This window comes from Protopterus annectens, chromosome 1.part1, assembly GCF_019279795.1.
Source record: "Protopterus annectens isolate FY-2018-M chromosome 1.part1, PAN1.0, whole genome shotgun sequence".
Lineage (NCBI taxonomy): Eukaryota > Metazoa > Chordata > Ceratodontiformes > Protopteridae > Protopterus > Protopterus annectens.
In genome coordinates this window covers 1,920,428,335-1,920,453,690 of record NC_056726.1, presented here as the reverse complement: position 1 = coordinate 1,920,453,690, position 25,356 = coordinate 1,920,428,335, and the positions used below count along the sequence as shown (strand labels likewise).

At 35.4% G+C, this 25,356-nt stretch overlaps 1 protein-coding gene across 2 annotated transcripts in view; it reads left to right on the top strand.

The window, feature by feature from the left end:
- LRFN2 (leucine rich repeat and fibronectin type III domain containing 2) overlaps positions 1–25,356 on the top strand; it is a 4,336,860-nt gene that overhangs the window by 1,196,708 nt on the left and 3,114,796 nt on the right. For both annotated transcript variants that reach the window (XM_044085082.1, XM_044085073.1), the window contains exon 3: positions 19,263–19,363. The gene's annotated coding sequence lies outside the window, so the exon portion shown is untranslated. The remainder of the gene's footprint in view (positions 1–19,262; positions 19,364–25,356) is intronic.

The window sequence follows — 25,356 nt, the reverse complement described above, 5'->3', positions numbered from 1 at the left end:
TATACAGAATACCCAGCTTTTCAAACTCCTATCCACACAATATGAGTAATGACCCTTACATTCAAAAAAGAAGCTTAGTAAAGGGACAACTTGTTATGTTGGCCAGGATCAATCATGACTACAGTTTGTTTCCTACAGAGATTGAAAAACTATCTATGATGTATCTGCAGAGGGTTTAGATGCCTAATATGTTCAATTAGATCTAACAAGAAGTTATTCAGTGGTGGATTTAAGACTATGAACCTCTGCTTGCTAAGTTAGCAATGGACTTGGACAGCACCCCATCCAAATCCCAGTGCTAAAAATTCGGGAACATGATGATTCTGAATAATGGCAATGAATCATGGTCGGCAAAAAGAATGATGAGTACCACCTGGAAATTTTTCACTCACTATCAAGAGATAGAAAAAGGTATATGAAATTTGCCAGACACATTGCTTGCGATGGTAAAGGCATTATCTATCTGGAAACATGTAACCCATGTCCATTTTTATATATAAAAATGACTGAGAGGAGTTTTATTAAAGAATATTTGAAGACTCTTATGACTTTCTCACAAAAAAGGAGACAAAGTATTGTTTAGGCACACTGATGTTTTCCATTTCTGTACTTTTTCAGAACTTCCCTCTGACTTCAGGGATGGATCTTGGGAATTATGTCTTGAAGTACAGGAACTAGCACTATAACTGGACCTAGATGTTATTAATGCACCTAAGTTAAATGATTTATCTTTATCACTAGTGTACTGCAATGGTAGACTCCCAAACTGTGACAGATGTTACAAGATGTTTTGTTATCACTGAAGTTAAATTGCGAGTTACTTAAAACCTTTACTCACTTAAAGTTTTATTAATTTTAGCATGTTTTATAAACTAAAGTTCATTTAACTTTTCAATAAGTGTTTTTTAATGTTTCATATTTATACATATTTGCATTGCATATTATGCAGCATATTTGCATTACTTATTATGCAGTACCAGAATTGTGCCCTTAAGAATTTGATACTGTGACTTGCAGTCATTTAAAAGAAACTGATTGAATTGTGTATGATTTAATAGATATTATGCTGATGAAGAGCATACATCTGCAACAAAAGTGCTTAACTCTTGTATATTGCAGAATAAATATTACTATTTTAGAGTTTTTGTGTGGATCATCAGAATAAGCTTGTCTTGGGGGGGGGCCTAGATGGCCAACTGAGAGCATTAGTATAATAATATAGGAACATTTTATTATTTTCAAGTTTAAAACATCAGAAATCTATAGATAAACTACTAAACTAAATAAATGTCAATTTTGGTGGAGATATACAAACATTTTCCTGTCAAGTATCTTGGAGATATATTGAGTCACTGAATATGAACAACTCAAGGAATTCTCATCCAGATGCTGCTTTGAAAATAGAACTGCAACTGCTGACATCTACCATACAGGACCTATCTTTGAAGATGGATGGCTTTAGAAATGACTTAGAAAACCTCAAATTAAATTCTCAAAAACAGACTGATACTCTTAAGGAACTATTACAGCAACACAATACAAAAATAACAAATACAGAGACTTCTCTAAATAACATTGAAGGGAGACTCAAAGAGGAAGAATTCCAAAAAGAATTTCTGCTTAAACATAATACATGGCTGCTTAACAAAATAGATGACTTAGAAAACAGGGAAAGGAGAAACAACATAAGGATCTTTGGTCTGCCTGAGAATACTGAAGAAGAAGTCATTATTTCATTCTTAACAACCTGGATTCCTGAACTTTTAGACTTGAAAGAGGGATTTTCATTTGTAATTGAAAGGGTGCATAGAGCACTGAGGAAACCTGCTACTAATTCAACAAATACTCCACCTAGATCCATAGTTATAAAATTTCTTTCATTTCTGTACATGGAACTAATATTAAAATCTGCTTGGAGAAAATCACCCTTAAAATACAATGAAATCCTGATAAAGTTTGACAATGATTATTCTTCTAGAATACTAGAGCAAGGAAAAAAAAGTCTGGCCAACAATAAAACTGCTGAAACAAAACAACATTAATGCAAAGCTGGCCTTTCCAGCCAATATAAAAATACTTTTTGCCATTGAGATGAGAACCTTTAATGACTTAGAAGAAGCTACTATATTTATCAAAAACAACAACATAGTGTCTATCCCAGAAGAAAAAGAATAGATGGCCTCTATTCTTAAAAGAATAAAAGAAACACATCCTTGGACTGGTGTTAGAAAGAAGAAACAAAAAACTGATTCCAAGATAGCTGTCCCAAAAAAAAAAATCTCTTACAACTATATCTCTCAAAGTATCAGTTGATATGGTACATCAGTTGTCATCTGTTTTTATTTAAAAAAAAGGAGGGTTTCTTAAGCAACTAAGAAATAGTAATGATTTATTAAGAATGTTGAAAGAGTCCAATAATTCATCACAAATAAAGGTAGGTGAAGATGGGTTACTATTTACATTATGTATAAGCCAAACAAAGCAACATATATATAAACATAGAAGTTTCTATTCCCCTACTTGAACTCAGTGAGCACTTATTTTGTTCATTTTTCATTGACTTTACTTATAATAATTTAAGTAATTAATTAAGTAATTCAACAAGGTACCATTCATCAGAGTTCAGACTCAAATGTAACACATTAACATCATATATAATAACAGTAACAGTAGAGTATTTTGAAAAAAAATGCTGTCATGGAGACTAATGCCTTCTTCAGTTAAAGTATGATCTAGAAATGTCATGTATATCCTGGGTAAATAATAACAGCAAGCTCTTAGTACAAATGCCATCATTATTCTGTCTAAATATAGTTAATATGAATTATGGCAAATATCACAGCTACAAGTGCTGTTTGATCAATCCTGATATGGTATGCGTGGATGCAGCTGTGTCTGGCTGCTATTATAAATGTCATTATTCTGCCTAAACATAGTTAATATCAATTATGACAGGTATAACAGCTTTGAGTGCTGTTTGATCAATCCTGATATGGTGTGAGTGGATGCAGCTGTGTCTGGCAGCTAGTACAAATGTCATTATTATTCTGTCTAAACATAGTTAATATCAATTATGGCAGGTATCATAGTTTTAAGTGCTGTTTGATTAAGTCTGGCATGGTATGTGTGGATGCATCTGTGTCTGGCAGCTGTTATATTTTGCCATTTTTGTCTCCAGGAAGCTGTGGGTTGTGGTTTGTGATTGAGGTTTATTGATGCTTGTGTATTAGGAAGATACATTTGGTGTTTTAGCCTGGATCCAGGGAAAGAGGGTGGATAAAACTGTGATTTGGGATATTTTGGCCTGAACTTGAAATGTCACAGAATGTAACAATTGTATTCTGAAAAAATAGTATTATATTGACAATAGACACTCAGTTTAATAACATGGGCTTATGTATAATAACATTACTGTTTTAACTTGTCATAAATGATATACACTATATTGAACATCAAGGGGAAGCATGATGATTTTCTCATATAAGTAAATGTGCATAACAAGTAATATAATTGCTTTAACTTGAATTGTGGTTTTGTAACCCATCTTGACCATTACATAATACTTAGCTGTTACCAAAGTAACTAATGTTTTATACATGACATCAAACTGACAAAGTTTTTCAAGGGAAACAATAGAAGCCTGAACTAGGAATGTCACAAAACATAACAATTACATTCTGAACAAATAGTATTAAATTGACAATAATCACTCAGTTTAACCTTTGCTGATTATACAAAATAGTATGATGCCATTTAAATCTAAAAAAATTCAGTATGTGCCATAAAATGGCAATTTATGAATATGGAAAGGGAACTGCTAATCATTAATCACAATAAGTACATTTGTTGTTTTTAACCTATCATTTCGCTCATTTAATAATAAGAAATGACAGATATGAAAATCCTTATGTGTAGGAAATGGAGGTTAAGAGGGATGTACTGATAATTAAAATGCATTAACTTTCATCAATGTTCACATAAAACAAACTTGACACTTTAAGTAAGATAGCAACAACCAAAGTGATTACTTAAATGCTGGCAAACAATGAAATATAACTTCTGATGCATCCAGTAAAATACATTGTATTATAAACATTAGGTATAAATATTATTACCGTCTATTTATATTAAGTAATAAGTTTTGAAAGACTTCATCAATAAGGGTGAATATGTTAAATAACTGTATGCTATAATCTTTTACTGAGGTTTTATATATGGAAAATAATGAAGTACAGCTACCGTCCAAAGGTCGTAGTCCCAAACAAGAAGAAAAAGTAATAGGATAAAACTGGACACGACCACCACGAAATAGTACATAAAATTCAGACTTTATTTGACTAAGCGCTTTCACGTGCTATCATAGCACGCTTCCTCAGATTTCACTTTACCATTCAAATCTCAGTATTTAAATACCATCATCATGTTCACTTAATCATTTAATTAAGGACAATCAATCCTAGCTGGAAGCAATTATAACAGTTGTGCATAGCAACCTAGATCTTCCATCATAGAATCTGGTAACAAAACACTCAGTTTAAATCGCAACAAAACGAGACAAAGAATAGCGTGCTCTTTCATTACATGAAAGTCTCCTGTGCACATATAACAACCTACTGGCAAAACCTACTAACAAAAACCAAAAATCAAAAATGATGTCTTAGAAATTATTTACTTAAAAATATATGGTCCAAATAAAATAAAATAGTTCATGTATTATATATGTATATATATAATTGGTCAAGTATGAAAATACATACAATATATATCACAAGTAGACTATTCTCTATCTGTAAAGCCTAGCACTTACTCCTACAGTACTTGCACCTTGATAAAGCACTCTTATTATAGATAGTACCCCACCAGCCTAAAACCCTCTTCCCCCGGAGTCCTTTGAAAGTCTCTTTATCTACTACTTCTAGTATGTCGAGGGATCAGTTGCTAGTGTCCTCTCCAGCTCAACTGGTGAACCTGGGAATATTGAGGCAATGTTACAACTGCCTCATGTACACAGACAATCCTCTCCTTCTCCCACAAAACACAAATACATGCGAGAGATGCAACTATACGGCCAAACTGGAGGCTGAGCTCTCTCAACATAGGACTGGCAAGACCAGACAGGAGGAGAAGGTAACCACACACAATACATACCCAGTCACACATGGTACCATCACAACTTCAAATCATACACATACTCACACAAAGACATACTCGGAGGCTCTGATCAAAAATTTACCAAAACAGCAGAGGCCACCAAAGCAGACTCCCAAACAACTACCACCTCACGACCCAACACATGCAACACATAGACCACACAGTCAGAGTGTCAAACAGTCACAGCCCTTAAGGCCAAACAAAATGCCAGACACACTTGTCATTGGTGATTCCATAGTCAGACACACTGATGTCCCGCTCACCAGACTGAGTAAAGAAAAGGTCACAGTAAGCTGCCTGTCAGGCGCTAGAATCCGCCACATAACACAAGCACTCAGGTCTCTCAACAGCAGGTACAAGTATGACTCAATCATTGTCCACGCTGGTGTCAACGACCTGAGACGTACCTCCTTGGACTACATGAAAAGGGACATCGAGGAGCTCTCTGATTATGTAGCCCAGGCAGGTATGACCCTGACCTTGAGCAGTATCCTACATTCACCTAGAATGATGCCACAATACAGTGATAAGATGATCAGCTTTAATAATTGGCTTAAATTCTGGTGTCATTCAAAGGGGATCCAATGTCTGTCTGCCTGGGATGACATGCTGGACAAGCCACGCTGCTTTGCAGGGGACGGCTTGCACCTGTCACCCCTGGGCTTCCGGATATTGGCAAAGGCTCTTGCCACCCCCATAGTGCCTTTTTTAGGCAAGGCTCAAATTCTAAACCTACCACCCTAGAACACCAAAAGGAAAAAACTAAGGGTAATGCTGCTCAATGCCAGAAGTCTCAATCTCAAGATGCACGCACTCGAGGCCCTTCTCAATATGGAGAACATCAATGTCTGTGCTGTGACAGAAACCTGGTTCAAGGCTCCTGAGAGCACCCCAGCACTAACAGGTTTCACCTCATATCATGCCCGCCCCAAAATCCGGACAACACCAAGAAAGGAGGGTGTCCATATTCATAAGGACACCCACACCTCAAGGTTGGTGGCAACGCACGATGCATCGGAGACCATCCAGGTGCAATTAACCATAGGCAAGACGGCTCTGCAATTTGTAGCATGTTACAGGCCACCCTCTCAAACTCAGGAACCTCACATGGCCTTCCTGAAAACATTGGAGGGGATAAATGTATCTCCAAACACCATCATACTAAGTGACTTCAACTACCCTAATATAGACTGGGAACACTACTCAAGCCCGAACACTCTAACCCAAAGATTCCTGGAGTTCATAAACTCAAATGCCATGGAACAACTAGTCACCATCCCCACAAGAGGAGAAAACATACTTGATCTCATCATCACGAACATGGGATCAAAATGTTCAACACCGGAAGTATACCCCTCACTGGTGAGATCAGATCATAAACTAATCTCGCTGGAGGTCCTCATCCCGCCCCTACCTGAAACAACAAAGACCACAGTGAAAAACTTCTCAAAAGCCGATTTCACACTTCTAAAAACTAGTGTGGTCTCCTTTAAGGCCCCTGAGCCAGTGGTAAACATTACTCAAACCGCTGAATCACTTACAAATGCCTTCTACCAGCACCTACAGGACTGCATGGATCAGGCAATCCCAAACAAAACTAAGACTCTCTGTACCAAAGGCAAGCGTCCAGTCTGGTGGACCCCAGCCATAAACAAGCTCTACAACAAAAGGAGGAAGCTACTACAAGATAGAGCAAAATGCTTGAAAGGTAAGACACCTTTGATCATTATAAGTAAAAAACTAAGAGCTCTCATAAAATCATCCAAGGCAAATTTTGAGAGAAAAATCACCAAGGACTCTAAAGAGAATCATAAGGCCTTCTTTAGCTATGTTAGAAACCTAGGAGGAAACGCCCAGATATGCTCAGAATTAGTTCAAAATGATGTGAAAATTACTGAACCTACACACATTGCCAACATACTGGCTGACCGGTTCAGTGCAAACTTCTCCCCAAAAGGAGAGATATCTATTCCAGAGGATTGTAGCCCCCAAACATCTCCAACGCCCAGGTGAGAACTGCCCTCACTAAGGCAAAAACACAGCATCCATGGGACGGATGGTGTCCCGGCTGTGTGCTTCATGAACTCAACGAGGAATTAAACCCACAGTTAGGACAGCTGTTTAATCTTAGCCTCACCTCAGGATACGTGCAAGGGTGGCGCACGGCGACTGTGGTCCCACTTCATAAGGCGGTGCCTCCACAGACCCTGGAAATTACCGCCCCATTAGCTTGACAAGCCTTATCTGCAAAGCCATGGAGAGGATCATAATGGAACTCATAAATAAAGACATAGGGAACTTGCAGACTTTGGATCCAACCCAGTTTGGCTTTGTCAAAGGCAGATCCTGCCTCTTAAACTTGGTTGACTTTTGAGACAGTCACCAAGGCCATTGATGAGGAAAGGCAGTCCATACAGCCTACCTCGACCTGGCAAAGGCCTTCGACACAATACCCCACTCAGGTATCATCGAAAAACTCATCAGCTTGAATGTAAACCCATACATCACAAGATGGGTTGCAAACTGGCTAAGTGACAGAACCCACAGGGTCAGAGTTGCTGGAGCCATGTCAGACTCAAAGCCTGTCACAAGTGGTGTCCCACAGGGCTCAGTCCTGGGTCCACTCTTGTTCGGCATCTACTTTTCTGAAGTACAAGCAAACACAGGAGGGTTATGGCTGACAAAGTTTGCAGATGACTGCAAACTGGCCATAGTCGAAAACACATCTGACACAGATATCCTCCAGAAGGGCCTCACAGAAACGGATAACTGGTGCCAGAGCCATGGCCTGAAGTTAAACGCCAAAAGATGCATAGTCATACCCTTCGGGAAAAACAAGGTTACCCCTAGCTACCATATAGGTGGCAATCCACTGAGCACAGAAAAAGTCATCAGAGATCTGGGGACCCAGGTTGACAGTAGCCTTTCGTTTGACACTCATGTTGCTAAAGTAGTTAGGAAAACCTTCTATATCTCCCACCTGATCATGAAGGGATTCACATCTAGATCAAGGGAGGTCATCGTCCCCCTGTACTCATCACTCATTAGACCTATGATTGAGTACAATGCCCCGTTCGGAATGTATCTGACCAGACACCTGCTGCAGCTTGAAAGGCCCCAAAGTTCCTCACCAAAAGGATAAAGGGTCTCAAAAATATGTCTTATGCTGCCGACTGAAAGAACTCCAGCTCTATTCAGTCTCATACCGCTTGCTCAGAGGTGACCTGTGCCTGACATATAAGGCCATGTCAAACCCAGATTTGATGAATATACTTCACCTCAAACAATCTAGATCCCTCAGAACCACAAGGCGGGAGACTTAAACCTTGACACGGTTATAAATAGAACGTGCTGGAGGGACAGATTCATCACCCAGAGACTCCCTATGCTGTGGAACAAAATCCCGGTACATGTGAGGCAGAGCACCTCTCTGGCCTTGTTCAAGAGGAATCTTGACCAATGGATGGGAGATTGCAGATATACCCCAGGGATTACTTCAGTGTCACTGCTTGACAGAGGCACAGCAAAATGATAGGCATAGTTTTTATTCAAACTAAAGGGGTGGCGAAAGCCACATAACTATGGGCTAGGCTTATAAATGCCCTTGGGCAGATAGCCTAGTATGAACCTATGAACCTATGAACCTATGTATATCCTGGGTAAATAATAACAGCAAGCTCTTAGTACAAATGCCATCATTATTCTGTCTAAATATAGTTAATATGAATTATGGCAGGTATCACAGCTACAAGTGCTGTTTGATCAATCCTGATATGGTATGCGTGGATGCAGCTGTGTCTGGCTGCTAGTACAAATGTCATTATTCTGCCTAAACATAGTTAATATCAATTATGACAGGTATAACAGCTTTGAGTGCTGTTTGATCAATCCTGATATGGTGTGAGTGGATGCAGCTGTGTCTGGCAGCTAGTACAAATGTCATTATTATTCTGTCTAAACATAGTTAATATCAATTATGGCAGGTATCATAGTTTTAAGTGCTGTTTGATTAAGTCTGGCATGGTATGTGTGGATGCATCTGTGTCTGGCAGCTGTTATATTTTGCCATTTTTGTCTCCAGGAAGCTGTGGGTTGTGGCTTGTGATTGAGGTTTATTGATGCTTGTGTATTAGGAAGATACATTTGGTGTTTTAGCCTGGATCCAGGGAAAGAGGGTGGATAAAACTGTGATCTGGGATATTTTGGCCTGAACTTGAAATGTCACAGAATGTAACAATTGTATTCCGAAAAAATAGTATTATATTGACAATAGACACTCAGTTTAATAACATGGGCTTATGTATAATAACATTACTGTTTTAACTTGTCATAAATGATATACACTATATTGAACATCAAGGGGAAGCATGATGATTTTCTCATATAAGTAAATGTGCATAACAAGTAATATAATTGCTTTAACTTGAATTGTGGTTTTGTAACCCATCTTGACCGTACATAATACTTAAGCTGTTACCAAAGTAACTAATGTTTTATACATGACATCAAACTGACAAAGTTTTTCAAGGGAAACAATAGAAGCCTGAACTAGGAATGTCACAAAACGTAACAATTACATTCTGAACAAATAGTATTAAATTGACAATAATCACTCAGTTTAACCTTTGCTGATTATACAAAATAGTATGATGCCATTTAAATCTAAAAAATTCAGTATGTGCCATAAAATGGCAATTTATGAATATGGAAAGGGAACTGCTAATCATTAATCACAATAAGTACATTTGTTGTTTTTAACCTATAATTTCGCTCATTTAATAATAAGAAATGACAGATATGAAAATCCTTATGTGTAGGAAATGGAGGTTAAGAGGGATGTACTGATAATTAAAATGCATTAACTTTCATCAATGTTCACATAAAACAAACTTGACACTTTAAGTAAGTTAGCAACAAACAAAGTGATTACTTAAATGCTGGCAAACAATGAAATATAACTTCTGATGTATCCAGTAAAATACATTGTATTATAAACATTAGGTATAAATATTATTACCGTCTATTTATATTAAGTAATAAGTTTTGAAAGACTTCATCAATAAGGGCGAATATGTTAAATAACTGTATGCTATAATCTTTTACTGAGGTTTTATATATGGAAAATAATGGAGTACAGCTACTGTCCAAAGGTCGTAGTCCCAAGCAAAAAATAGAAATAATAATAGGACAAAACTGGACACGACCACCACGAAATAGTACATAAAATTCAGACTTTATTTGAATAAGCGCTTTCACTTGCTATCATAGCACGCTTCCTCAGATTTCACTTTACCATTCAAAACTCAGTATTTAAATACCATCATCATGTTCACTTAATCATTTAATTAAGGACAATCAATCCTAGCTGGAAGCAATTATAACAATTGTGCATAGCAACCTAGATCTTCCATCATAGAATCTGGTAACAAAACACTCAGTTTAAATCGCAACAAAACGAGACAAAGAATAGCGTGCTCTTTCATTACATGAAAGTCTCCTGTGCACATATAACAACCTACTGGCAAAACCTACTAACAAAAACCAAAAATCAAAAATGATGTCTTAGAAATTATTTACTTAAAAATATATGGTCCAAATAAAATAAAATAGTTCATGTATTATATATGTATATATATAATTGGTCAAGTATGAAAATACATACAATATATATCACAAGAACAGAAATATAAAACCGTGTGAATGAAAACACATCACAATTATGTATGTATAGATAATTAATATCATTGAAATGTATAGCTATTATTATATAAGTGTTCAGTCTATCAACATTTCAATTATTAGTTTATATTTTATTTAAAATTCCCTTGGTCCTGCTTAACTTATATGCATGTAGATGTGAACACCCATATACATATAAATGACCAAAAATTAAAAACAATAAATAGAAAAAAGGAAATTAATGCCATTTGATCATTATATCAAAAGTATTAACCAATACACATATAATGTGCATATAAATACAAAGGATATGGACATATATAATTATTATTTACATAAAAATCAAACATTTAAAAATAGAATATAGTCAATTGTGCAGAGTCCGCATTATCACTATTTATGAGCATCAAGCACTGGCTTAATACTAATGAATTGATTAAGACCAGGGTCTACATGAGCTCTTAGCTTAAATATCCAACAAAGTTCAATAGATTCTAAGTAATTCATGTTATTCCCTCCCCTCCTATTCTTCTTTACCAATTGCAACACTCTAAATGTGAAACTATGATTAACATGGGTAATAACATGCCTAGCTAATGCATTCTGCTGATATTTCTTTCTTATATCATATATATGATTATACATTCTAGCTTTCAACTTCCTAGAGGTCATGCCCACATAAAACACTGTGCATTGTGTACAGGTTGCTAAATAAATCAGATTTTCATTGTCACAGCTGGCATGAAACCTAGGAATAAATGTATAATCAATAGTAGGATGAATGTAATGCTGTTCATCTACAATAAAATTACACATTGTGCATCTGTTGCAACGATATGTACCCAGTCTAGTTCTCCTAGGCCTTTCCTGTTCATTATGGAGATGTTCTCTACATAAAATTCTTTTAAGATTCTTGCTGTTTCTATAGCTGAATCTAGGGGTGGATTCTATGATATTCAAAATCATAGGGTCAACTGCTAGTACTTGCCAGTTCTTCCTAATGATGTCTACTATTTTGCTGTTATCATTAGTATACCTGGTAACAAAAGTTACCCTGGGACCATTCACCATCTTCCTCTTTCCATTACAATTTCTAGTTGTATTGCCATTGGCATTTCCTGCTCCATTTAGGACTAAATCCTTAGTCTTATTAACCATGGAGCTATCATAACCTCTATCTGTAAATAACGTATGCATAGTGTCCAATTCTGCCTACATATTCAAAGGATCCTTACAGATTCTAGTAATTCTAACACATTGTCCCTTGACAATATTAGAAAACACAAATATGGGATGCATGCATGTGTAGTGTAAAAGTGCATATTTCCAGCATGGTTTTCTATAGAGTGAGGTGGATATAGAGCCTGTATGGTCCTTAGTTATGCTTATATCCAAAAAGTCCACTTTATCATAAGAAAAATCTAAAGTGAACCTTAGGAAAGTTAACACTTTAAGTAAGTTAGCAACAAACAAAGTGATTACTTAAATGCTGGCAAACAATGAAATATAACTTCTGATGTATGCAGTAAAATACATTGTATTATAAACATTAGGTATAAATATTATTACCATCTATTTATATTAAGTAATACGTTTTGAAAGACTTCATCAATAAGGGTGAATATGTTAAATAACTGTATGCTATAATCTTTTACTGAGGTTTTATATATGATACATTCTTTTTTACTATGATTGAATTGCTTGTCATCTATATTTCATGTAAATATTAATTGCTTATACAATAAGTAGACATTTATATCTTATTAGAATGCTGTCTAATCTACAATAGTACTATATCTGTTCAAAATAATATAAATATTGCTAGTTCCTATTACACATATTCTCCATATGATAATTCAATTTATGGAGCTCAGATGTTCTGGATTGTCAAGGTATAAGTGATAATCTGATAGACTTAGGTTTATCCATCAGATTAGGAATGATTTTCATTCCATGGCTAGTGCGGATCTTAGTTTTGTTAACATTTATTAATTTAAATGTGTTATTTCACAAAAATATTTTAGTATGCCTGACCAAAACATCACTTTATTAGTAAACACTCAAAGTATAAAACTCATAATTTCCTTTAAAAGCTCAAACATATGCTTTATAGTTATCAGAGGAAAATGTTTAATAGTCACAATAAAACAAAAAATACATAGTCTAAATAACCTAAGATGGATTTAACTTTATCTTTAAATACCAATGGCTTAAACAATCCTAACAAGAGATCAAATCTACTGAAATATTTAAAATTGAACAAAGCACAAATTGTCTTCCTTCAAGAAACTAATTTCAGAACAAATGACAATTACAAATAGAATCCTAAGGAATATATGATATTGGCGCAATCCACTTATAAGACAAAGACAAACGGGGTAACATTTTTATGGAAAACAAATGTGATTAACCCAGAAATCATTTATTAGTATGAAAATGAAGGCCTTATGGCATTAGTAATAGGTAACTATAATAACAGAATATGGACCCTAGCCAATCTATACTGGTTCCCAGGCATTGGAACAGGAACCGTTAAAAAACACTTGGATTTAATTTCTAATAAGTATAAAGGCAACTTAATATTAGGAGGAGATTTTAACTGTATATTTGATATTTATGAAACTAGAAATAAAAGACTGCTGCGTACATCTCTGTATCAACAGCTTTAAACAAGTGGGTAGAATCATTTCATCTTGTAGATACTTTCAAATTTAAAGAAGATAAATCTTTGTTGTTTTCCCATCAAGATCACAGATTTGGTACCCAAACTAGAATAGATAAAATATTTGCTGCCAATGACTTACACTCTAAAATAATTAATTTCTCAATCACGCCCCGCCCCTTTTCAAACCACAATTCGTTAATACTAAAACTTCAAAATGGGTAAAAACCATTAATCTTTAACTCCAGAATTCCAGCATATATAACTAAAATTAAAGAGTTCAAACCCTGGTTAATATCTGAATTATAGTTTTTCTTAGATATTAATTAAACCACAGAGATACATAAAATAATGATATGGGACTCATTGCAAGCTTACATATATGGTAAAACCCTAACTTGGTATAAAAAAAATCAGAGACTGGGATTCTGAATTATTAGAGCTACAATCCAAACTTTTATCAGTAAACATTGAAAAATATCAAAATCATTTGGAGATGAAAAAGAAAGTAGAAGTATTAAACAATAAACACAACAGAATTCTAGCACATAAAACTACTTTAGCTTTAGAAAAACTAAAAATTAATAGCTTGGCCATTTCTCCCAAATATCTACAACATAATTTATCCACAAGAATCAAAATACAATCAAAAGCTAATAACATTAAAAGTATCTTCCATGAAAAGTAAGGGAAATTGTCTCAGATATAGGTGACATTCTTGATGCCTATAGAAATCACTATGTGGAACATTTCCAAAAAAATATATACATATCGATCAATTAAATCTAGATGAAAAATGTTCTAATATAAAAAAAACAGAAAAATTGAAACTAGATCTGCAAGCACCCATATCCTACAAAGAAATTACAGATACAAAAAAGAGGGTAAAAATAATAAAGCTCCAGGTATAGATGGCATAATTATGGAAATATATAAACTTTTTCCTTCAAAGATACTATCCATCTTCCATAAAACTCTATTAGAAATTCAGTCACAAGCTTTAATACCACCCTCTTGGAGATATTCCTTAATCATACCAATCCTAAAGGAAAACAAATCCCCAAACCTGTGTACCTCATATAGACATATATCATTATTAAATAATGACTATAAGATATTTATGACAATATTAACTAACAGAATCAAAATACCACTATCCAAAACAATAAATAATGATCAAACTGGATTTATATATTATAGACACACACATGACAATAGTAGATGGATATTTTCTCTTATAGCTTATGTTAATAAAGAAAATAAATTAACACTCATAACTGGCTTAGATATAGAGAAAGCTTTTGATTCCCTAAATTGGGACTATTTATTCAAAATCCTAATGCTATTTGAATTTCCAGCATCCTTTGTTTTATATATACAAATAATTTAGTGTATGTCAAGTTAGATCCTTTTACCTCTGAATCTATACATATAACAAAAGGCACTAAACAAGGATGTCCCATGTCACAGATTCTATTTGCTCTGGCTATTGAAATATTGGCAGATTCAATTCGTAACAATATAAAAATCAAAGGAATAGATGTTTATGAACAATACAATTCTAAAGTAATGCTATTTGCTGATGATATATTACTAACTTTATCTGATACAAAAGAGACATTAGAAGAATCAGATATGCTATTTGACAAATTTCACATGACTTCTGGACTCAATTTCAATAAATCAAAATCAATTTTTTTATTTTTAAATAAAAAAAGAACTGCAGGCTAAGGAGGATCACATCATAGGGAAACAAGAATCTACTTTAAAATATATAGGAATTGAGTTATGCAAGGATAATAATGAATCAGTCTCAAAAAACTACAATGATATCATCAATACAATTAAAATCTCTGTGGAAAAATGGAACTAAATAATATTTAACATTTGAAGATAGACTACAGTTAATAAAAATGGTTTTACTGCCCAAGATCCTATAAATAGCCTTGGCAATACAACTGTTACCAGAAAGGACTATACTTAAAGAAATAAATCCATGCCTAATAAAATTTTTATGGTTTCCCAAAAGAAACAGAATAGCTTTAATACATCATATCAGACCATGGAAACAGGGAAGATTAAACTTTCCTGATATAGAAACATATATAAAAGCATCAATATCTAAAACAAGCTCAGACTGGATAAGTCCAAGTTACTCTGCAAACTGGAAAGAATTACTGACTGTAATATCAATAAATAAATTTGATTTACAAAAAAAAAAGTTCAAATAACAGATTAAAAACAATTTGCCATGGGACATATTATGTATTAGTAAGTTCAAACCAAGAAATGCTCGTAGCTTGTAAAAACTTTAATAAAACTACATATACAGGACTTAATGTTTGAATGTTAGTCCTGTATTGCATGTTTGTATGTTAAGTCCTGTATGTGTAGTTGTATTACAACTAATACAAGCTATGAATGTTTCTTGGTTTGAACTTGTGCTGTGGTTTGTGGAATTAATATCAGACCGCTTGTACTGCAGGAACTTGTCCTTTTGCCTGTTTAGGTTGGCTGAGTCAGCAGTATCAGTGTATGTGATACTGTTAACTTCTAATGTGGATCAAACCTGGGCTTTGCCACAGAGGTTCCTGGTGTAGCTAAAGAAGACTTTAAGGTTTCCCTTTGTATTGAAGAGTGGTTTTGATTCATAATTGGCCTTAGAGGTTTTCACTAGTGATCTAATTTGCTTGTTGAGGCTAAGGAGGGAGTTTTTCCAATTTGGAATTTGTTCCCTTTTACCCTTGGACAACAGTTTCTTCCTTTTGTTGTAATGCCTGTTGATAAAGGATGTCCACCAAACAGGTATGTGTTTCCTTGTGGAGCGAGTTTTAGTTCTGTTGGGTATGGCTGATTCCATGCAGTTGTACAGGTGCTTTTATACTGCACTGGCATCCCCTGAGGGGGACGGTGGTATGAACTACAGATACTCTCCCTTAGTAGGTTGTAGTGAGCTTTTAAGAAGTTTTTTAGCTTGATTTTAGGGGGTAGGGTTGGATAGAAACTTTGAATGAGACAGTCCGATAATCTGATTTCAACAGGGAAGAACATACTATGGGAGTGGTGCAGTGCTCACCCATGCTGGTGAGAAGTCCAGAATGTTATCTCCCCTTGTGTGGGATGAGATGGGCTGATCTAGTGCATTAGAACTGATGAAGTCAAGCAATCATTGAGAGAGTGCAGCAGTGCAAGAACAATTCACCAAGTCTATGGTGGTGTATTTGAATTCACCAAGGTCAGGGTGTTAGGGGTACCTTGATGGAGTCAAGTAGATCCAGGTAAGTGGAGTGGATGTCCTGAATCATGGAGTGGGGTTCTATAGCTAGCTATACCTTGGATGGGTGTCTAGCCAATTGTCAGTTGCACCTGATGTAGTTCCATTGCATCATGCTGGCAAAACAGTCTGGAGGTGTGCCTGTCCTTAATGAAGACAGATACTCCACCACCCTTAGTCTTCCTAACCTCATTTTGGGGTCAGAAGGTGTGGAATGAGGTATAGTCTGGTAAGGCAGGGGTGCTCTCTGCAGCCCTGAATCAAGTTTCTGTGACCACACAGACATTGACATCTTCAGTGCAAGGAGAGCCTCCCGTGAGTCCATTTTCATGTAAAGGATCCTAGCATTAAGCAGTATGACCTTCAATTTGCAATTTTTGACAGATCTTTTATGATGGAAGGTTTGTCTTTTCGACATTGCCTAAAAATGGCCCACTGGAGGAGGCATGAGACTTGGCCAGGATCCAGAAACCCAGTGGTGACAGGTGAAGGCCATCTGTGGCAAACCATTGAGGCCTGCCCACCATGTCCTCCCAGGCAGACAGATACTGCATCCCCTTGGAATGATACCAGAAACTAAACCATATGCTAAAGTAAATTATTTTTATTGGTATTTTGGTATCATGCTTGGTGAAGGTAGGTGCTGCTTAGGACTAGGGTCATACCTGCCTGGAACACATACTCTGAGAGTTCAGTCATGGATCTCTTCTTGTAGTCAAGGGAGGTATGTCTCAAGTTATTCACACCAACATGGACAATGGCAGAGTCATACTTGTACTTGTTGTGGAGAGACTTAAGTGCATGTGTGATGTGGCAGATTCTGGCACCAGACAGACAACTGACAGTGACCTTCTCCTTATTGAGCCTGGTGGGATATTTTCAGAGACCAGCATTCTAGTGTGCTTTTCCATACAACACTGGAATCTGTGCTATTATCAGGAATAAATCAAATCTGGATAGTATAGCTGATGCTGTATAATCACTGCTGGAAATTTTGGGGCAATATTCATAGACAATTTTCATAACAGTGACCTGTGAAGAGCTGCATTACATGGATATACAAATCATGGACATTAAGCATGAATACGTACATGTGAAGGAGTTGCTATAAACACACTACCCTTATTGCAAAAGTGTCACATGAATAAGTGATAGGGGGAGGACTAATATGCTAGCAATTGGCCATACACCTATGTGTATGAGTACAATTCATAGACATGGGCCGTAAGACTAAACGTGTGAATAACTCTGAGCTTGTGCCAGTAAGCAGCAGTTTTCCAGGAGAATACAGAGATGAAAGGTGAGATTGGTTGGTGCTTGTGCGTACCTAAGCATGTTACTGTATGGGTCGCTTGTAAAATGTTTCATTTTGGTGCTTGTGCATACCTGGACATACTCCTGAAGGGGTCACTTGGGGAAATAATTAAATTGTATGTAAGGGAAGTGCCTGTGCAGACTACTGAAGTAATTGTTGGGCATAATAATCAATTTTGTGTCATTTTAGTGCTTGTACATACTTAAAGAAAACTAATGAAGGGGTTGCTGGGGGAAATCATTTTGTTTCAGGTTAGTGCTTGTATATATGTGGTCAGACTGCTGAAGTGATCTTTGGGCAAAATAATTTATTGTGTGTCATTTTAGTGCTTGCACATACTTATTCAAATTAATGAAGGAGTTGCTGGGTGAAATAATTAATTTGTGTGTCAATGAAAGGCGTGTGCATACTTGAACAAACAATTGAAGCGATAGCTGGGAGTAAGTTTGTGGACTGCAACTCCAATATCAAACTTGAAGCATCACTTTTAACAATGTATGTGCTTACTGCACGAATATAGGACTATTACTTGCAAATGTGCCTCATTAGCATACTATGCTTTACAGCACTTCTCATTTGCAGCTCATTCATTTTAAGGTTTTTCATAGTAGCGTAAATGGCCTGTATTAATCTAACCTTTACTATGGGCATTTATAAACATCAGAAATACACTTATCACACTTGCACAAGCTACTATGAATACCAGCCTTGGTGTCATAGGAAAAGTCTGACAGACTGCATTGGTCTTGCCTTCAAGTGAATGTATGGCTAGCACACTAATGAATGTAAGAGCAGGTTCATTGATTTTATGATGGTCAACTGAGATAATAAAGCAAATTCATTCATTTTTAAAGCAGTTACACTGCAAACACAAAGTACAAGTTGCTTTCCACTATAAGCATGTCAGACTTAGCTTTAATTTATTGTAATAATAAATGAATCTGGTTAGGAGCCAATAGGTTTGATATTCCTCCTTAATGGTGACACAAAATAATAACAAATGACAGTTGTAGACGATTAGAGGAAATGAAAAGTGCTTCCAAAAATGCTAGATAAATGTCAGTTGTGATGCTACTATAATATGTCTTAAGAAAAAAATATGGAACAATGCATCACCTTGTACAGGATGCAGTAGCTGTAATGTTTGTATCGGAAAGTCATAAAGTTTGTTTCTGTTTTAGGTTTCTGTTTAGCATTTCAATGCAGAAATAAGAACAAGAGGATACACAGTTTCACAGAGAGCATTCAGAAAGGACCCTCTACAGAGTTATCTAAAGTACAGGTATTACTTTTGTTTATAAATCCAGCATCCCTTTTTTTATTTAAATGGCATATAAACATGTTGCTTAAACATGTCTTGCAGTAATCTTTCAAAATTATGATTCTGATGATTGCTAACTGTGTTAGAGTTCAAAAGTTGGTGAAAATGCAATATTAAATTGTACAATAACTGCATTATAACAGGAAGGAGAAAAGCTTGTGAAGCATGGAGTGTTCTTTGGTCTAGAAAAAAAATCTAATTCTAGTCTGCCACTTCTTCAAGGTCAGGGAAGAAGAAGTTCAATTTAATGCTTTCCAAAAAAGTGAAAGGTGCACAAAATGTTATACTTTTGCGGATAATAGAAAAGAGTTTGCAATTCCTGTGGTTCTTTTAAAATCAATGACACTTTGTGCTTGAGAAACTTTAAAAATTAGATGATTTCATAATATTAAGCATATTTCTATAAGTCTGTTTATATGCAATGCTTGGATGTTTGTGTGTATGTTTATGCATAGATGTGTTTGGTGGTTATTAACACAAGACAGGAAGAAGATACATATATGCATCTGAACTACATAGAATTGCTATGGCAGGAACATCACTGCAGTCATCCATGAAAAAATCGCAACTCAGAGGCATGCAAAGTTAATTTTCATATTCCATGGTAAAGTTATTTATTTGTTTGCTTTGTCTAAAATTTTGGTTATTCATTTTCAGATGACTGATTAAGATGGGAAGGATTTTTGGAGGATCGGCATGTGTATGGATTTTGAGTGTGCCACATGCCATATAAAGTCACCTTTTAAAACTGTGAATAGGATATGCAGTTGGTGTTTCAGTGCAGTTATTTATTTATTTGTATTTTGTTCACTTTTTAAAGTTAAGTGTATATCTGGGATTACAGATGTCATTTAAGATAGGCTAGGGTGTTTGGGGGGGTTGTTAGTGTGGTTGTTTTGTGTCTGCTTTATATACATTCTTGCTTTAATTTTTAGTGAGTAACAAAAACAGAAATTTTAGTTTGGGTTGAAAAGCCAAAGATGCAGCTGTTTGAAAGTGGTATCATACAGATAAATGTTTGGGTGATGTCTTCAACCTATAGAAATTATATAATTTCTACACACTGTATCATGTATGCATTTTTACCATAACTCATATCTGTTCTAATACAAACATGCCATACATAAAATATTAGACTGACGTGTTTTCAATAGTAAGCAATGTAACTGAATTATCTTTCTTATAAAACAAGGACATCAGTCTTCTAGCATTTATAATTATTTTCTGCATACTTCATCAGCCAGTAGAGGTTGTGTCTTCAAAAAATATAGTTCATGCATATCATGAATGAGACCTTCAGCTTAATGCATGTCATGAATGAGACCTTTCAGCTTAACTGTATAACTCATACTCAGCTAGTTGATAAGCAATACGACTATATGTCATTTGAGTGATAATCACAATATTCTCCCATACACACAAATTAAAAAAAAATGTTCAGAGTACTAATTACAAAACCTAGTTCAATAACATAGAGGATCATGATCAGGTCTTCGAACATAACGGGCATATTGTGTGTTTAAGAAATGTCTGCCAAGAAATTCCCCATGAATCATGGCATCCATGTCAAGAACACATAATAAAGTGTTATTATTGGAGACCCAATCATAGCTCTTTGTAGTACATGGAGCTTTACCTGCTCCTTGTACAAAACCATTACAGAAAAAAAGATAGCTTTCAAAGCCAAAAGTACTTAATGAATATTGTCAGAAGGCAGTGTAACGCATTCTCTTATGTTACAGAAAATCAGGGACAGGGTAACTGGCATAGAATGAAGGCCAAAAGAAAATTGTTTTTTTTTTTATTCTGTCACTGTTGTTTGCAAGCCATTACTGGCAGTTTAAACTGCCTAATGTTATACCCAATCTTAACAAGTGAAGCAGGAGTGCTTACCTATTTTTTAAGATCAGTTCAAAACTCCATAGCTAGTGTTCCTTATCTTATTACCATAGGACAACTGCATTTCTCCTTCATAACATGATCATGTCTTACAGTGGTTTAGTATCCTAAGGTCCAAAACTGGTTTTCTGCCTTACTCAGTTTACATCCAGAGGTAGGCTATGCCTCTCTAACAACCTTAAATTGGCTAAATCAAGTATTGGAAGGTTGAATAATAAATAAGTTCTCACTTTCCTAATGTTCACAAACTATCAGGACTATTGTTAAAATCCAAATAGGTCATGCCCACAGTCCCTCTTTTGTTTTGTTCTTTAGTTGTGATGTAAAACACTCTGGCATGTCTTTCATACTGTGTTCTATACTGTCTTATGGTCTTATTAACTTTGTCTTTCAGATGTCTAAGAATCCTTTCCTTCAACTGTGTTTGTATGACATTTCGTATGATGGAGGTCAACATGACATGTCATTTACTTCAAACCTCCATCTTTCTTTAGCCTGTTGATTTCCAATATTTAATAACTCTGCCATCATCTAAACTAATGTTGCGAAAATATCCAGCTGATGTCAATCAGTCTCCATTGAGGAGGACACTCTTTCAGAAATATTTCCTTAACCCTATCATTTCTGAAATGACTGAGATTGATTCCTTTTTTCTCAAGTCTTTCATTAGCTAAGCCTGATCAATCTGCCAACATTTCTTTTTTTAATGCATCAAGATGAAGCATCCATTTAGCAGCTGTGTTTCTTTTTCTCTGTTCTTTTATCCCCTAGATCAACTTATTTTATTTCTAAATGTTTACTTGTTATATTTTTGAAATACAGAAAGGTTATGTCCACTCTTGACTGAACTAGCTATCTTCTCTTATGTTTGGTTATTTGTCATCCAGCTGATATTCCTGGGTCCCTGTACCTTGTACCTTAATTAGAACTGGGTCCTATTTGTTCATCTATCTCTCTCTATATATTCCTAGGTTAATATGTATGTACACACACACACACACACACAAACACACATATATATATATATATATATATATATATATATATATATATATATGGGTCCTATTTGTTTTGTCGACAGTATGGTTCATCGAACTGTACTTTATCGAAATGATTTTACTGAAAGTGCATTTTGTCGAAAATACACTTTCACTAAAGAAAACAAACAAGCAAAAAAACATGCCATTTGCATGTACCATTAGTTGTACATCAATGTATACTGTTGATGCACAAATAAGGAAACTCTTGCTGAGATCATAGTACAGTGGGGATAAGGGAATATTCCCTTTTCCCCAATGTAGTGCCATCTCGGAGTGAGAATATTAAAGTGGGGGGTGTGGGGGTGCAGGGGGGCTTGCTGTTGTGTTATTTTTTTTTATTTAGTTTTTGTTTTTTCCGCAAAAGTGCATTTTCGATGGAATGCACTTTCACAGAAGTGAGTCTGACAAAGTACGGTTCGATGAACCGTACTTTCGATTTAACAACGTAGATCCATTTTATTTATATATCTATATCTATATATATATATATATATATATATATATATATATATATATAGTTTATTTTCTTAATTGTGGAGTCTAGATGGTGGTCAATTTTTCAGTCATAACCCAGAGAGAGAAAACTCCAGGCAATAAAAGTAAGTAATACAGCTATAGTTAATGAAAAAGGCCAAGAATCTACATAATAATATGCAAGAGCAAATATCTGCAAAATAAAAGTAGCAATAAGGAAATGAGAAAATAATAAGTACATGAGATAAATGCATATGAATAACAACATGTTTAAAAATATATAAACACACTGTGTTAGCAAAATTATACACAGAATTATCAAAGCCTGTTATACATGACAGTAACAATATTTCTAGTTATTGTAAAAATACAGAGAAATATTATTTGACAAGTCATCATTCAAGAAAAAGCTGAAAAATGGAAGGGATACACAGATATATAGACTGGTTCTACACTCTGATTAAGTGATAATGCGCAGCAGATGAGTGGATGATAGATTGCATTAGACTCAAAGACTTAAGTGTTATCATTAACACCAAATCCAATTTTTGCAAGAGATGTTCTTTAAGTCAGGATTTGAAACTATCATTGCCTGGAATGCAACACTTGCGGAACTGTTGTTTATCGCATATATAAGACACAGATTACTTGTTTCCTTTTATTTATGTGTAGATTTCAATAGAAAAGGTGCAGTTTTCTTATCAGTCAGATTTATCTTTGGTGTTCTTTCAAACTGCCATTGTTCATGTGTTATAGCAACTGTAAATAATTATCCAAGTACTTTGTACTCTGTTATTTTAAAGTGCAGAGTTGTTAGGTCATTGAGTAGCTCAGCTTTATAATTACTGACCTGACCACATTGTCAGGTGGTTGTTGTATCTAAATGGCTGCCATTCTATTGTTTCCTTTTGTCACTGTTTTTCTCATCATTTGTGGTAGCAGGCGGGGTCTGGCATATCGAAGGTATATACTCTGCTGAATCTGTCACATATAACCATAGTTTGTAGTATCATAGATTTGTATTCTCCCTTATGGTTCACGGAGCTTCATCTTCTGCTTAGTAGTTTCCTTCTGCTGTCTCGGTCTCTCTCCTAATTTATAGCTTATATTTAGTAACAAGTCCTCCAACCTTTTCCCCTGCTCCTCCTGCAAACTGTGCACATTGAAATGCTAATGTCACTGTTATGGTTCACTGCGTATAATACTCCTGCTACAGTAACAGTACTAAAACACTATCTTTTCATGGAAACTAATAGTTTCACCTAATCTGTAAGTATTGGCTTTAAGTAATTTTATTTTTGTGCTGCCATATTTTCCTTTTTGAATACATAATAGGATTTCTTAATTATCATTGTTCATTTCTTTAATTTCTTTGCACTATAGCAGTTTACAAATACACTTTTGATCTGTGTAATAGAGGCAATGACTTTCCTGATGCTTTTGTCTGAGTTCCTAATTTCTGGAATAACACTTAATGCAGCACCACCCTAGGTATGTACATTTATCACTTTACCTGGCTTCATGATCTTCTGCTGATTCAAGGATTTGCCAGTCCCTGTTGTCTATAACCTTGAGTGCTTCAAAGGGTCACCATTAGCAAGTTGATCTATGAGGATGGGACACAGAGACTGTGAGCCAAGATCTGACCCTCATGATGGTTCACTTAAAGCATAAGAGACAGTCACCCAGGAGATGGATACTAGGACCCATTTCTCCAGACAGGCTCAGGAAAGACATTCAGTGAAGATCACATAATAACCTAGCCAGCCATGTAGTCTTGTAGGGCTCTACCAGCAAAATAGATTCTTGGGTCTGCTATATGGGCTCACAATGTGAAAGCTGAAGGGCAGGATATGACGTTGGATATGTTAGGATTGATTACATCATGGCAGTGGACAATGGCTCTTTGGAACTGAGCAGCTATCGGCACATTTTGGATAACAAACTACAACTTTTATGGCAGTTTGGAAAGTACTTCTAAAAGATCATAAAAAGTAGTCATTCTGGAACATGCAAAATGAGGGATTTTTCTCTTTGCTGCTTTCAAAATTTCACTTGGTATAGGCACTAATCAACTCAATGTAATTGCAAATTGCCTAACATGCAAACCTGATGTTTTGTTATGCATATTAACCTGTAGTTGCAATGGTATAATATAAAGATCTCATAGCTGAACTGTAAGACTATAGTGTTCAGGAGGACCACTCCAATGAGAATGGGAGTAATAGCACAACCAAAGTCGAGACATCTAACAGGGATGTAAGGGGCTGAGGTTGGCACAACGCTTAAGGAATTTACCTCAGGAGCACTGCAAAAACTCTGATATGCCATATAGTTTAAGATAGCCTTGTTGTAATTATCACATAGGACAAACTACGATACAGTGAGAAAACAATATGACAGTACATTAAGGACATCAAAAATATTCCACTACCAGTCAAATAGTTATACATTCTAAAAAAGCACACTCTCAAATTCATCAGCTTCATAACCTTAAATTATCATTGTCTGCAACATGAATTCAAATTGAATTTATCTCAG